The sequence below is a fragment of the Eubalaena glacialis genome, chromosome 16 (genome assembly GCF_028564815.1).
Source record: "Eubalaena glacialis isolate mEubGla1 chromosome 16, mEubGla1.1.hap2.+ XY, whole genome shotgun sequence".
NCBI classification, from domain to species: Eukaryota; Metazoa; Chordata; class Mammalia; order Artiodactyla; family Balaenidae; genus Eubalaena; species Eubalaena glacialis.
In genome coordinates, this window is record NC_083731.1 from 13,648,958 (window position 1) to 13,664,423 (window position 15,466).

The window sequence follows — 15,466 nt, forward strand, 5'->3', positions numbered from 1 at the left end:
CCTTCACTGAAATTGAAGGAGAATGCAACTTTTTCTTATTGCTTACAATATTATCAACCAGGTAAGTGACTGATGACAATAGAGCAGGTCTTTCACTTTTACCCTTAACAATTTCATGACTCTGTTGGGCACTGCACCTGCCAGTTATGACTCATTGCTTCTTTTCAGCCATCACATGTAGATACTTTGTCTTCTTCTTGCTCCCGATAACACATACTCTTCTCCCAAAGTCTGTTCTTTCAAAATACATGTAATAATATATTGTATTCTCTGTGAATCCAATTGCATTCAATTTCTATCATTCAAGTTTTAGAAAATACACTGTTTCCATGTCACTTAGGTTATTATTTCCATGGGCCGACATACAACAGCAGGACACTGAGTTGACTATAATGTCCCAGGGCTGGGACTAGTGCTCTGAATAAATCCATATTTCTCTGAACCTCAGGAGGGTAGGACTGAGAACTGTCCAATGAGCTGAGTGTGAGGAGCAATATCTTGGAATGAGCAAAGGCAGACACATCTTTGTTGAGCTCCACCTTGTGCAGGCTGAAGATGTCAAGGTCATCACATCTCCTACAGACCATTCTAGACTGTCTAAGAGGACCATCCTTCTGCAATGTCATTGCTGAAATTGCTAGTGTCCAAGCAACGCATAATTATTTGACTCCAACCACCGTAAATGTATGGACTGTTTTATTCTCATCATTTTCCTAGGTCTTTGAATTTATGTCTGAGACACCTTCATTAGTTTTTGCAATCTAGGCTGCCAAGTCTACCTACCGTGCCTCATCAGGTGGATGAAAAGGAGCACAGAGAAAGTTCCTCTTGAAACTTCAAAATCATTTATTTGATTAACCCAACAATTACAGATTTAGGAGGGCTCCAATTTTGGAGATAGGGCAAATACTTAATACTTAACAGGTTACTACAATTTAAAGTTCCTGAAGACTGGAGATCTCTTCTGAATTAGAGGCTTGTCCCAGATAAGGTCTGTTTTCTTATGAACAGGCTAAAATGATTTTATGTCTGTCAAATAAGCTAAAATGATTTTGTTTGTCAAACATTTATTATTTATCAATAACAAAAATGTTTTTATAACAATTTACATTTTTGAAAGCACTTCCATGTCCGTTAATAGGCTTTATTCTTATAATAATTCTGGAGGTAAGTGTTATTATACCCAAATTACAGCTGAGACCTATTCTGCACAGTTAATAAGGGGCAGAATCTTGATTGGAATTCAGTTCTTCTGATGCTGTATTAATATACTTCACACTATACAATAGAGGTTCTCTTCATTAAAAATTTAATTCCCTTGCTAGCCTTACTGCACTTGTATGGAACAAGGGTACATAATGGTTCAGTACATGTAAGAAAAAAAATTTAATAATTGAGTTCAAAAGCCATAAGGGATTAAGTAAATTTCAGTGCATCTATAAATTAAATCCTGTCCATTGAAAGGTACTGGGTTGAATATCATTATCATGAGAATATAACCATAATATATAAGCAGAAAAAATTTACAAAAGACTGTGTGTAAACAGAATAGATAGTCCAGAAATAGATGCACACATATAGAGTAAACTGCTTTATGACAAAGATGCCAAATATTCAGTAGGAAAAGAATTTATTTTCAATAAATGGTTATGGAGCAACTGGATATCTCTATGAGAAAAAAATGAACTTTGTGTCAGTATTTCACATCATACTTAAAAATTAACATGAAATGGACCTTGAACCTAAGTATGAAAGAAAAAACCCACAAAATTTCTAGAAGAAAACAAAGAATATTTTCATACTTTAGGGTCGAAAATTATTGCTTAATTAGTACAAAAATTAATATACGTCAAAGAAAAAATGATAAATTGTATTTCATTCAATTTAAGGACTAATTTCTCAAAGGACACCAGGAAGAGAATGAAGAAAATAATCCAAGAATGAGAGGAGACAGTTATACAGTTGGTCCTTTGTATCCACAGGGGATCTGTATCAGGACCCTCCGCAGATATCAGAGTCGGCAGATGCTCAAGTCCGTTAAACGGCCAAAGAACAGCGCTCCGTATCTCATGGATATAGGGGCCAACTCTAATACATATATCCAACAAAAAAGCTTATACATAGTATATCTCAGAAATTCCTTCACACTAATAAGGAAAAGACAAACAAACCAATTTTTAAAATTGGACAAAAGATTTAAACAGGCACTACATAAAAGGGAATACCTAAGTGACAAATTAGCAAAAATCAATAGAATCATCAGGGCTTCCCTGGTGGCGCAGTGGTTGAGAATCTGCCTGCCAATGCAGGGGACACGGGTTCGAGCCCTGGTCTGGGAAGATCCCACATGCCGCGGAGCAACTAGGCCCGTGAGCCACAACTACTGAGCCTGCGCGTCTGGAGCCTGTGCTCCGCAACAAGAGAGGCCACGATAGTGAGAGGCCCGCGCACCGCGATGAAGAGTGGCCCCCGCTCTCCGCAACTAGAGAAAGCCCTAGCACAGAAAAAAAATGAAGACCCAACATAGCAATCAATCAATCAATCAATCAATCTTAAAAAAAAAAAAAATAGAATCATCAGTGTAATGCAAATTAAAATAACTATGCAATACCACTACATCCTCTTTAGAATAGCTAAACCCAGAAGACTGATAATACCACTTGCTGTCAAGAATGTGGAATAACTGGAACATTCATATCTTGCTGAGGGAAAACTAAACTGGTGCAACAACTTTAGAAAACTGTTGCCATTATCTACTAAAGCAACATATACCTTTATCCTATGATCCAGCAATCACACCCCTAGGCATACACCCAAGAGAAACAAGTGCATATATCTATCAAAAGACATATGCAAGAATATCCACGGAAGCCTTATTCATAATGGCCAGAAACTGGAAACAACCCAAATAATATCAATAGAAAAAGAGATAAGTAAATCATGGTATAGAATAGAATAGTAGACAGGATTAAAATTTAACAAGTTAATGATGGATGAAATAATAAGCATAAATCTCATAGACATTTTGTTGAGGAGCCAGATGCCAAAAAAGGTTCATACGGTATGATTCCATTTATATGAACATTGGGAACAGGCATACTGTTGATAATGTTGATATGGATGTGGGTGACAGTTATATGTAACTACAAAGTCAGGTGTTGCTTCAGTTTCAATGTACTTCCTTATGGCCAGTGCCTCTTAATTTTTATTCTGTTAAAGTCTGACTTCAGCTACTAGCTAAGATGTGCTGTTTTTCCTTCACAATTGCTTTGATGGTAATTTTGAACAGAACTTTCCCATCTTCCTCCCTTCACTTCTTTTTTCACATCTACGGACAGGTAAGAGTCTAAAAGATTACACTGAATACTTTTGGTGTTGGCATGACCATTGCCAGGCGGCTTCTTCATGAAAGCTCTTTCTGCAAAAGTCACCAATAGCATCTTTAAACCTCCAGCACTCACAGCAAAGCATTTTTCAAACTTCTAAGACATTTCTTTTGAAATAATGATAACAGGATACATCTGGGCACACTGTTCCTGTCTTAACATCTTAAAAGTGAGGGTTCTAGATAATGTCCTTGTCTTTTTCTTTTTCTTTTTAACATAATCCTTATTATGTTTGTAACTTTGCTTTGCAATAACTAAAAATAGGGGAAGAACATGTCTTTTTGTTTGTGCTGAATAAACATTAGAGCTGGTTGGGGTCTACTTTTCTTCTTTTCTTGGCCACACTAATTGCATTAGTGTGGCCACTTGAGGCATGTCTCAAAAAAACACAGAGACACATGCATTTTTCTCTCCCTCTCTGTCTCTCTCTCACACTCACACACACACACAATTGAAGGAAGTCAGAATAATGCATTTTGCTATGAAACATCTAGGTTTTGACAACTGGCACCCAGTGGAAAGGCATCCCAAATGTGGCTTTAAAGCAACCATGAGACTGTTTTAGGCATAATATACACAGAACCAATCTGTTTGCTCTGAAATTTAAGGTTTAGAACTCACATAAAGCTTGAGGCACAGGAACATCAGTCCTAGTTTCTCAGTACATCCAGTTTGTTGGAGAATCCAACCAGGATTTGTGATCGAAATAAAATGACATTTCCCTTAATAAAGGAAAGGGTATGTGACATAATTGGGATACTGTAAAACATCCTGAGACATCATGGATGGAAAGCATTATTGGGGAATAAATTACTAATTGCATTAGTGTTCTGCTCTGCTGAACTTAGCATATAACTTTAAACTATACCTGGCATCTAGGTCCATGACCGTAATTTACTTTCCTTGCATTTAAAAAATATTCACATGAATTATTCTTAACAATGCTTTTTTCAGAGGTTCAAAGACAATCTTCATAATTCCCTTAGTTTATGAATAAAGACACAGAAATATTAGTCTAAATTGGAAGCTCTTGAGGGAATTATATCCCTTGCTATGTTTTATACATTATCTTATTTTCTCTCAGCAACCAAAGATCCTGAATTATAATTGTGGTCATCCTCGTAACAACAAAAATGAGTGAGATCTTTTACTACCATAAACTATGCTCAGCCCACTCCTTTGTTCTTGAGATGCAGGATCTCCTCTCAGAAGATGTAGAGAGACCTGAGCAGCCCGACAGAAGGTTGACAAGTACACAAGGTTAGGAGGCACATCTCTACTCTTTATCACACTGTGGTCTGGCGGTCTCGCCTTTTTTCCCCAGCCATCCCCACCCAACTTCCAGGGACAAAATGCACATCTGGTCAGTATGGAAGGAGCAAGATCTGTGGGTGTTTGGTAGAGTTTCATTTTACTCTTTATCACCAATGTCTGGCTTTCCACAGCACTAGCTGTAGTAATATTCTTCAGCACACAATCAGAATTTTCTTCTTGGAGAAGGCTCATCACAGATACATCAGAGGGTCTTTGAACAATCTTGTAAATGAAAGGAGTAGTTCTTTTATACAGGCTTCCAATAAGACTGACTATTTGGGCATAGATACGAATGAGAAAACCTAAGCAAAAATCAGCAGTCCTCCCATTGACAGATCCTTCGCAAGTTTTGAGTAAGAATTCAAAATGATGATGTCTTCTATTGCATTCATCCTCCTGGAGATAAGCCATAATCGTGTGCATTCCAAGCACTTTGGTATTCCCCGTTGAACGTGACTTTGAAGCACATTTTCTAACACATGTGAAATGTCCCCTGATTTAGCCTCCTTAAGAAAAGTTGACCACCCACCCACTGTCAGGGGTGGGGTCACAGTTTCTCGAGTCCCTGCCATCATGAGTGAGTTAGATTGAGAAATTCGGTTGAACTGAAAAGCATGAAGTAAAGAACTAAGATGGTCATTTTGCTCTCCGCTGACAGATATTGGCAGAGAGAAAATATAAACGTAACAATGTCCTAAGGGCTCAGGTGATCTTTTCCCTCCACTGATATACACCTCAAAAAATAACAAAAATTGCTAGTAAGCCAGCCAAGATAGCCAAGAAGTTCCCTGAACTCTTGATGGGGAAAAATTGGTACTGATCTTGTCAAATTGAATAACCACTTCAAACAGGTTAACTCTAGTTTTTTTTCTAATAACGATGGCTTTCAGAATAGGCACATCTAGGATGTGTAAAAGATAAAGATGAGATGTGTGCTCTTACACTAATGATTAAAAATAAACCACAGAGAGTCTGGGTCACCACAGACTTCATTAGTTTCCATTAGGATATTTATTTTTTGCAAGTGGTACTTCTAAAAACAAAAATTTCAAAAGATTTTATACATTGCCTACTATCCAACCTCTGTTTCTTTGGGAGGGAGTGGAAGATAAGAATCAAATCCACAGTGAACAGACAATTGTGCTTTCTAATCCTCTTGGTTCAAGACCGTTCTGAATAAAAAAGTGAAGCTCCCCCGCCTTTGCATTCACCTCAGAAAAGATTTTAGCAAACACAAGACACCAAATGGTACTGGCATTAAAAAAATTGTTTAAAGCATTTCTATTTCCTTGCAGAGCAAACAGTCAACCATCAGAGTTTGGTCATCAATTCATTGACAACTACTATGATGTGATTGGAATTTTGGAGCACCATAAGAAAATCCTCCCCATTTCCTTTATCAGTGCTGCATTTCTAAGAAACAGCCAAATAGGAGGGTGAAGATAGACCCAGCAATGCTTTTTTAATTTACAGTTTTAGAGTAATTATGAGCGCTATTGCTGACAGCAGCAATATTTTCAGAACCCGTATCCCCGCAAAGTTCCTCAAAGACTGGATGCATAATTCGCTTCGAAAGTTACTAAGCATCTGTTTGACTGCATTTAGTCTTCCCTTCAAAGAAACATAGAAAACAATTTGCTCTAAGGCACTGTACAGTCAAGAACAAACAGGTGAGATGCTTTCAAACCTTAAGGCTGTACACCAACAATTCAATACAAAGTGATGATGGTTATTTTAATCATCAGCTCCTTTTACTGTGTGTACCAAGTACATCGAAGCAGAGTCATATCTTAAAAATAAAGAGTGAGAAAGCAACAAACAGACAAACAGAAGGGGGAAGGAAAGGAGAGAAGGACAGGAGGGAAGGGAGGGAGAGAAAAGGGTAGACAAGAGATGGAATAGAAAGGGAAAGGCAAGGAAGCAAAAAGTGTGTTTGAGCATCTCTTCCATAGATGGAGACTTGATGACGTGAAGACCGATTGGCAGGGAGTGGATTATCTGTGTTTGAAAGAGGGGGATTAGATTTGTACTCAGGGAAGTGGGTTTCTCACACAGAAGAGCATCCAGCATGCCCCAGCCCTACCTTTCCCAACACTCCAGAAGGTCTAATCTCTTCCTGGAGGACAGCTGCTCCCAAGATGAAAAGAGAGTTAGTAACGAATAAGGGGGCTGACCCAAGAGGCACAGTGTCAGAACATCTGTGACAAAAGGATGAAGGCAGCAACTGGAAAAACGCCATGTTTCTGGTCCCCATTGGGGAGGTCAATGAGACACTCTCACAGCTCACAGCATGTTCCCTGTGCCAAGAGGAGTCCAAGGGGCCTGTGCCGACACCACTCATGTGTCACTGCTTTCACACACGTGGCCCATGTCCTGCACTCGATGGCCATGACACCGTCTTGCCTGTACTTCCTGCTAGTTAACGAGAGAGCTTCCTCGATACGTTTAGCCCAAGGGAAGGTGATGGTATTAAGCTTCTGCTATTGGATTGCATACCAAATTTTATATATATATATTGGACTGCATACCAAATATATAATTTTATCCATTTTATATAATTATATATATACAATATATACACACACACATGCAAATATGCATGCGTATATCTATTATATATATACCAGTTATAAACATACAAATGTGTTTACATATATATAAATATAGATATATAGATATATATATAGAGAGAGACTATAATATATGACTGCATTATATATAATAGTAGAATTTAATTATATATGTGAAATTAAATATATATATGTATTCCTGAGACGATACACCAGGTATTAAGCTTCTACATATCTGATGTGTGTCATGACAATAATATATGGAGCCAAATATGTGTGCATTCATTCATTCCACAAAAATTTACTAAAGACTTTGTTATGAACAAAGAATCGGACCACATGCTGTTGGGGAAAGAGAGCCAAGGAGAATCTGGTTTCCATAGTCCAAATGAGTTTCAAGCTGCATAAAGGAAAAGGCACGTAGACAACTCATTGAATACCGAACAGTATGAAGCAGGTGCCCTGATAGAGATAAAACCAGATGCTGAGAAGACCTGAAGGAAGGAGGGATTATTATTGTATGGTCTGAGGGTAGAAGGAGACGAGGAAATGTTTCTTGAAGGAGACGCTTTTTAGCTCATTTTAATAGCTGGAGAAGGTGTAAGAATTCTGCAAGCCATTAGAGAAATGTGAGCCAGGCCTGCCAGAAGGGAGGAACAACATGCTGAGGGATCACAGGGAGGTTCACCCACCCGGAGAGGAGGGTGCAGCAAGGAAGCCATGCCAGGGACAGCAAGAGGGGCAAGGTGGTCTATGATGTGGACACCGTGCTGAGTGTAGGTCAGAAGACAGGGCAATTACTAATTCAGTCAGGGATGATAATGGGGGAAGACAAGGCATTTTAACTAAGTATTGAAAGATAAACATGACTTCTACAGTCAGAAGTGGGATGAAGGGACTTCCCTAATGGTGCAGTGCTTAAGAATCCACCTGCCAATGCAGGGGGACATGGGTTCGATCCCTGGTCCGGGAAGATCCCACATGCTGCAGAGCAACTAAGCCTGTGCGCCACAACTACTGAGTCCACGTGCCACAACTACTGAAGCCCGCGTGCCTAGAGCCTGTGCTCTGCAACAAGAGAAGCCACTGCAATGAGAAGCCCGTGCACCGCAATGAAGAGTAGCCCCCGCTCGCTGCAACTAGAGAAAGCCCACACACAGCAACAAAGATCCAACGCAGCCAAAAATCAATCAATCAATCAATAAATAAAAGAAGTGGGATGAAAAAGAACATTCCAGAAAAACAAGATGGCATTAGGAAAGAACTGGGGATAAGAACATATAATGTGGACTTAGGGAATGGTGAATGTACACTTAGGATAAAAAACTTTTGCTCATTCCTGACCATGCTAGGAGTTCCATAAATATGTGTTGAATGAATAAATAAATGATTGATCATAGGGAACTAAGGGAGAAAGAGGTTTCAAAATATGGGTTGGAGTTGAACCTTGAATTCCAGACTAAAATGTTGGGACTTAATCCAGTCGCCAACAGGAGGCGCTCAAGGAATTTCAAAGGAAAGAGTGACAGGATCAGTACTGTGAGTCCAGAACTGAGATAAAGGATGGACTAGAGAGGGAGTAGCAGAAAGAACAGCCTGGCCCTGTATCGCAGACTCAAGATAACAGGGATTTAGGTAATAGTAGGAATTGAACGGATAGAGATAGAATGAATTTAAGACACATCAGAAAGGTGGAGCTATCTACCGCTATTACATAGCTTTCTCAGACTTACCCACTCACAACAGCACGGCTTTGCAGGCCAATAAATACACACCACAAGCCCTTCAGGCTTATTTTGGCCATGGTTTGGGTCTTTACATTTTGCTTCCCCTCCAGCATCATTCTCGTATTTCCGTCTTCTGCACTATTAGTTCAATTGCCTGTTTCCACACAAGCATCCATATCGCTCTTGGACTTAAAGTAAGTTCTACTTCCCTGATTTGCGATTCAGCGTTCATTCTTGTACCCTTTTTGTTCCTGGTTGTTTCACATATCCCTCACTCCAGCCTCAGCCTTTGGACCAAACCCCTAACGGTGACCCACTTGTTCAGAACCTTAAAATAAAAGGTTCCTTAAAATAAAATGTCATCAGGATATCTAAATACTCCAACATGTATACCATTGGACTTTCCAAATGGTCAATGTGGTTTCCGAGACGTGCTCAAAAACATTTTTTTAAAGGTCATTTGACATTTGGTACAAGGCATTGCACCAACAGCCAATAGGCCTATTACACTGATTAATACTAAGAAAAGGCACTAGATAAAAGGTGGTACTGAGATAATTTATTTTTTGTGTGTGTGCAATTAACTTCATTAAAGAAGAAGAGAATCAAAAGATGATGGTTAATTCTTAATTATTTAGAAACAAATCATGCTATAGATAACTAGTCATATGTTATAACAATCAGACATATGATATCACTTTTTAAGAGCTCTATTTAGCTTTGAGGTACAGCATATGTGTGCTAATCCCATTTCTAAAAATTTTCAGGACAATCTCACTGTCCTCATAAATGTGTTTGTAATTGTCAAGCCATGTCTTCTAATTTTTTTCATTTGAAAAACATGAACACTGTTAGCAGATTTGCTTTGGGCGAAATTAAATTTAGATTCCACCCCCAGCATCTGCCGGAGGGTGGAGAGAAGCTTACCCAAATCTAAGAATTCCACTATCTAGGGGAAAACGCACCAGAAGCCTAACCCACATGCTCTTTGGGTCTACACTCTTAGGAAAGTTCAGCTAGCCCCTGCTTGCTATAATGCTAAATGTTTTCTCAAATTGCTGTTGAATGTTTGCCCTAGTTCTTAGCAGCTGCTCTGATTCAAAAGGGTTCTATGTTCTCAGGACATTGAAATTATGACTTGAAAAGAAAAAAAAAACAAAGCCCGTTATTGCATTTTTCCTGGTTTGAAAAATCAAGTTGAAGACAGTGACCCTCTTCCAAAAGGCAAGAGCATTGCCTCACGGTTTGGGGTCCTTGAGCAATGTCCCTCAAGGCCTATACATGAAATGAGGACAATACGGAGACCCGAGCGTTCACATAATTGATCCACTTTCATCCGTGTAAAGGGATGAGAAAGTCTCAAATTATTAACAGTCCAGTGCTTTTACAGCTCCCACCTACCGCACACTTACTGCTTTCAGATTTCTCCTAATTGAATTACTGAGAGCAGACCAAATGACCTTAGTTGTCCAAGCAGTATTTATCACATTTTAAATGAATTTCATTATTAAAAGAAAATATTCTCTTAACCCATTTTCCACCTTATAGTAATTATATCCGTGGTGTCCTAAGTTTTCTGTGACTTTTCTTTTCAAGAAACAACTACTAACTTTCCACAGAGTCAGTGACCTTGTTTGGATGACTCTGTCCCCTCAGGTGACCTTGAGGCAAAAATGATAGAAGCAACAAGTGGCAAGTTCGTGAGCATTCAGCAAAGTATGAAAAGGGTAAGAGCTCTTCATTTCCCAGCACTGGTATTCATCATGGAAAGACACATAAAAAGAAAGGGCAAATTCCAATGACACGCATCCAGTAAATTGGAGACTCTTGTCACAGTAAATGCCAATTCAGCAGTTTATAATCACAATGCATAACATGGCTACATTACTTATTTTTTAACCCTCTAAATTGGGCATTTTATTACTGTTCCTCTGTGTCACCCTTTGTATCATTGAAAATCCTAAGTTTCTTCTGCTATGAGATCATCTTTCTGAGTCTGTTGAATTTCATCTTGGTTATTAGTAACAAGTCCTCTTCGCAATGGCATTCAATCAAGAATCACAGATTTTGAAGAAATCTGATAGGTCACTTAGTTCCACATAGACCATTGTACAAAATGAACTAGAAGGGAAATACACTATAAAATTGTTTCTAAACTATTTGCAAATACAACAAACCACAGAACTTCTCTTAACAATTTGCCTGGCATTTCATCCATTTTAAGCAGGTAAATGGAGTCCAAGTTCTCTTGCCTGAATTGGAGTTAATTTCAAAACCAACAATCAAGGTGAATCATCATTCCTAAATATATTTATTTATGAACTAAAGGAGAGTAGTTCAATACAGATTGCACTGGTGTCAACACAGTGTCCACAGTAAGTGATGTTCTCTATTAGATGTGCTTGAATTTTTTCTTTGGTAAGAATCCTATAACCAAAGCGCAGTTAATAAGGTCAAACACATTTCTGGAGATTTCCACACATGTTCAGGTATTCTCACCTCAATATTACATTTCACCGAAGTGGAATATGTGAGGTAGAGCTGTAACATGGAACAAACACTGGACAAGAGGTATCACGGGTATGGAGTTAAGGTCCAGCTCTCTGACTCATGAATTCCATTAGACAGTCACCCAAACTCCCTGGGCCTTAGTTTCCTCATTCATGAAACTATTTCTGAAGTCATACGATTCTATAGGTCTATGTCAAATACCAGATTAACAGCAGGCTTTTGATGCTTCCTCCTAAACCAAACCAAAGCAAAGCAAAAACAAAACAAAACAAAACAAAAAACAGAAAAGGCAACAAGAACACACCTGGCATTAGTTTATACCTAGGTGGTGTTGAATTTCCATCTTTGCAGTATTACTCCCCCAAGAACAGTGAGAGTACTTAGTATTTAGCAGCGGAGTTATTAACCCATGCTCAGATGTGTCACGATGATGCTTGAATCCTATTAAACAATATATTTCTTTAAAAACAAAGTCTCACATTTCTGAATCTCTTCACAGTTTATCTCTAGTAACTGAATAGTTAGTATTTCTGGTATAGGACTGATCCAGGTTATAAGGCAGAATCTTTCCTCTACCTAAAACAGAATCTTCTTTGAGATCATCCTTCAAATGATTGCCATTTATGGAAGTATGTCATCTCTGCAGAAAGAGCCATAGAGGAAAATCAATTCCAGAGATTTCTTTTCTGAAGCATGTTTTGTCTATTTGCTATATCAACAAGCAAACAAGGTGTTTGAAAATTTTGTTTTCTTGAATAAGATGCTCCTATGACATTACTGATCCTAAGGTACAGCCATGGGTTTCTGCTATTGATTTTAGCATCCTATTTGGAGTATGCTAGCCACATGTTATAAAGCCAGTCCTCACCACATCCCACCAAGAATGTCAATCAGCTTTCCATGCTGCTTCTGTCCTTTGCACACCACCCCCCTGAGGCAGTGCCCTAAATCATCCCACATAAGCCCTGGCAGATCTCCAGGCCCACGGGCAATGGTGGACTCCAAACTAGAGCCAGTAAAATGATTAACGTCTCCTGCCCATATGATGCTATTTCAGGCATCTCAAGGCCTTCCCTGCCTTAAAATCAAAATTCCACTTTTCTCACTGATGCTTCAAATTCCTTTAAAAGAATAAAGAGATGCTTTGACTCAGTACACATTTTCTTGGGAGAGGAAACATATGACCTGAAATCCATATAATTGATTAATCTGACAAAATTGATTAACATAAAATCCCTTTCTGAGGACAGACATTGATGAGGAGCCTTACTGGCAGGTGAAATGGGAAAAGTACAGCAAAAAGAGATGGAAGACACCAAATATTTTGCTTACTTTTTGCTTCATAATCATTTGTAACATAATAATAATGATATTCATCCCATGAGGTTGTTGAGCTAATAATTGATAACAATAAACACCATTTATCGAGTCTTTCAATAGTGAGAGGTAGCATCAGTGAAAATGCTGGTAAGGACGTCCAAAAAGCCTCTCCTCTTTATAAAAGCAATGAGAACACTGCCAAAAATTGTCAAAATTGACATTTTTATAACTCCGAAAATTAGCCAAACTCTTGCAGCAATTCATAGAGCATTTTTTTAAAAAAAAGGATAAATTTCATTAAGAAGAGAAAGCTTCACAGTGTTTTAACTTGCCCTATTCCCACCACCACCCCCCAGATCTGCAGTACCCTTGAAAACCAAGAGCCACAATCACAGCTAAAGCCAGCAGTCTGGCAGCCTTTGGAAAGGGCAGAATGGGGTTGGAGCATCTTCAAAGCCCCATTCCTAGAGAATCGGCCATTGTTTGACCTGTCTTGCGGTTCCCTGAAAGATCCCACTTGCAAGACTGTCTTTAAATGAGCTGACTTGAAGCTCACCCAATGCAAAAAAGCCTTTTCCCAGGGGTGTTTGAAATAAATCAGAGGCAATTGTTTAGCACTGCAACTCCCTGAAGCAGTGGGTAACAGTTAATACAATAGGCTAAACAAAAGCTTAAAAGGAAAAGATGGGTAATGAGATGGCCATAGGAGGCTTTGAAAATCCCTAGTATATTCCCGGTAATCTAGAAGCCCGTGCGTGTGTGTCGGGCTGTGCATCTGGCCAGGGCTGTGTGCGTGCTCAGGTGGGCCTAAAACACACTAACCGCTTGCTAAACCTGAGGTTCTATGCAAGCGGAAAATGAAGGCTAAGAAGCAACAGCCCAGCTGCGTGCTGAAGGTATTCTCTAGTACACACACAGAGCCCTTGGCAAAGACTGGGGGACTTATTAATTACAGGCTTTTAAAAACGTCTTTGTTGAATCATTAGCTGACCATTAAGATAATTGAGCAGAGACTTCAGTGGCCACACACAAAAAAGAATACAGAATTTACAGAATTTGTTCAGAAAAGTCACTAAACAACAGCAGCAAACCCTGTAGAGGACGGAGACTCTGATTTCCAGAGTTGCCGTATTACATTAACTAAAATGTCTAGTTTTCAACAAAAAGTAGGAGACATAGAAAGAAACAAGAAAAGGTGGCCCATACACACAATCAATAGAAAAACCGTTCCTGAGGCAGGCCAAACGCTGGCACTTACAATAACGAATTTAAATTAGCTCTTCTAAATATGGTCAAGGACGGGGCCCAGAGCCAACATCGGCACCCGCGGGTCCCAGCGTCCCGACCCCGCCCCCGGCCGCGACACAGTTTCCACAAACGGACACACGCGGAGCCCGCGCGGGGGCGAGGCGCGACGGCTTCCCCCGCCGGGTCCCCCGGAGGCGGGTCCCCCGCAAGCCGAGCACGGGAAAGGGCGCCCGCTGCGCTTTCCCTCCCGAAAGCGGGCTGCGGGGCCCAAGCGTGGACCCTGAGACATGAACACGTGCACCACGCCGCCACGGGGGACGAGAGGTCGGGCGCCCTGCATTTCTGGAACCACCGGGATGCCTGTGTAAATTTCCGTTTGGCCTGTCATTTTCCAGAGGTCACTCAAGATCAGGGGACAGAATGCCTAGTCTCCAAGGGTCCAGCAGCCTACCCACTGAAATTAGGGGACAGAATGCCTCCGTTTCAAGGGTCCTGCCAGCCCACCCACTGAAAAAAATAAAAATTAAAAATAAATAAATAAATAAATAAATAAGGTCAAGTAACTAAAGAAATTATAAAAAGGAACCAAATAGAAATTCTGGAGATTAAAAGTACAATAAGTGAAATGAAAAATTCACTACAAGAGTTCAACAGCAGATTTGAGCAGGCAGAATTAAAAATGAGTGAACTTGAAGATAGACCAATTGAGATTACCTAGTCTAGGGAACAGAAAGGAAAAAGAATAAAGGAAAATAAACATAGCCTAAGAGCATCAAGCAGACTAACATGTTCATAATGGGAGTCCCAGAGGGAGAAAAGAGGACAGGAGAAAAGCGCAGAAAGAGAATTTGAAGAATTAACGGCTGAAACTTCCCAAATTTAAGGAAAACTATCAATCTACATATCTAATAAGCCCAATAAAGTCCAAGTAAGATAAACTCAAAAAGATCCACAGCCGGACACTTCATAATCAAATCGTTGAAGCCCAAGGCCAAGAGAGACTCTTGAAAATATCAAGACAGAAGTGACTCATCATATACAAGAAATCCTCCATAAGACTAACCAATAAGCTGATTTCTCATCAGAAGCCATGGAGGCCAGAACGCAGTGATATGACATAATCAAAATGTTGAAAGAAAAAGAATGTCAACTAAGAATTCTAAATCCAGCAAAACTATCCTTCAAAACTAAAGTAGAAATTAAGATATTCACAGATGAAAACTGTGAAGAATTTATTGCTTGCTGAGAGCATTTATTTGCTTGCTTTTCTGCCCTACAAGAAATACTAAAGGAAGCCCTTTAGGCTGAAATAAAAAGATGCTAGATAGTAACTTGAATCCACATAAAGACATAAAAAAGCACTAGTAAAGGTACCTATATAGGTAAATAC

The 15,466-nt window shown here is 39.4% G+C and overlaps 1 protein-coding gene and 1 pseudogene across 1 annotated transcript in view; both read right to left on the minus strand.

Annotated features, from left to right (window-relative positions):
- HS6ST3 (heparan sulfate 6-O-sulfotransferase 3) overlaps window positions 1-15,466 on the minus strand; it is a 649,716-nt gene that overhangs the window by 151,518 nt on the left and 482,732 nt on the right. The window lies entirely within an intron of this gene.
- LOC133076645 (ubiquitin-conjugating enzyme E2 variant 3-like) lies at window positions 114-4,271 on the minus strand (annotated as a pseudogene).